This window comes from Coenobita brevimanus, chromosome 107 (genome assembly GCF_032717465.1).
Source record: "Coenobita brevimanus isolate Jiangsu-jjx chromosome 107, ASM3271746v2, whole genome shotgun sequence".
Classification (NCBI taxonomy): Eukaryota; Metazoa; Arthropoda; class Malacostraca; order Decapoda; family Coenobitidae; genus Coenobita; species Coenobita brevimanus.
This window is the reverse complement of record NC_137060.1, coordinates 17,357,917-17,359,213: the sequence shown is the minus strand read 5'-3', so window position 1 is coordinate 17,359,213 and position 1,297 is coordinate 17,357,917.

Here is a 1,297-nt window from a genome sequence, read left to right as displayed (position 1 = left end):
CAAAAGTATGGCTTCTGGGCATGCCCGAGTAAGATACTGTATATTGGGTGCTGGCCTGCCAACTAATGCCAATGTCCACAGGAACTTCATGTTTCACCATCACAACAGTCTTGCAATCAGTCGCAGTGCTAAGAGTACCAATGAGAAGATAATAGTGATCTGGGATAAAGCGCGCATCCCGACCCAAAGGGTAGACTCAGGTATTTGCAACCTCCAGAAGCTTCACAAAGAGTACTGTGTATTGAAGAACAAAAGATCATTACCGAAACCAGGGTAACGGGTCAAAGAGCAAAAACTTCAAGAAAAAATTTCACAAAACGGTTTAATATATCTCGAAAGGAAGCTCTGCTCACTGTGACAAATGAAGAGGTTAAGCAGTTCCTGCAATTACAGCAACAGAATCCCTTCAGCGGGAGTAAGTCCAGGGTGGCCAGAATCTTGGCATACAAGGAGGCTCGTAAGCAGCACAGAAGTGATCAAGGCAACACTCGAAATGAAAAAAGCAAGCTCATTGCATATCAAATGGAAATGACTGTACCATCCACTTCTATTGATGCTGAAGGCTGTAGTGCTTCCTCATCAGCGGAGTCTGAGGATGAATTTCAAGGGCCATCGACATCCAAACAAAGTAGACAACAAAGTAAAGCTAAGAAAACCATTGTAACTAAGAAAGTAGCTGTGCATGCTGCAGCTGGTCACTCACAACCAGAAAAGCCTGCCAGTTCCGACAAAAGTTGCTTTGAAGAAGACGAAGTGATGCATTTTTCCAAAACTTAGTGTTTTAAGTGTGTTCTTATCAGCATTCAAAGAATGTCTACGTTTGGAAATGTTGAAATCCCGTTGATGTTGTGTTCATATTCTCGGAATTATGGCATCAGGAGTGACCTCTAAAAATTGTGCACTTCATCAAATTTTGCACATAGCACTTTCAAAGATCATAGGGAACATATATAGCCTTATGGAAGTGATTTTTTTTTTTTTTTTTTGGGGGGGGGAACCTATCTTCATCCTGAAGTAAGCTGTTTTTCAAGGTTTGAGTGGATTTCAGGGTTACTTATGAGTGATGATTGGTTAAATATTTGAAAGATTTATTTAACAAAAGAGGACTGTAAGGTGTAATAAACGAAATAAACCACTTGGGAAAAGACGTTTGGGAGCTTTCTTAACCAACGACAATACGGGGCAAGGTCACAGAGGAGCCCACTAAAGAATAACACTAATATGATGCTAGTCACAAAGAAGTGCTATGGAAAGGATGAAAGGTGCCATACTCCTTTTATTCTAACCTGGCCTACAA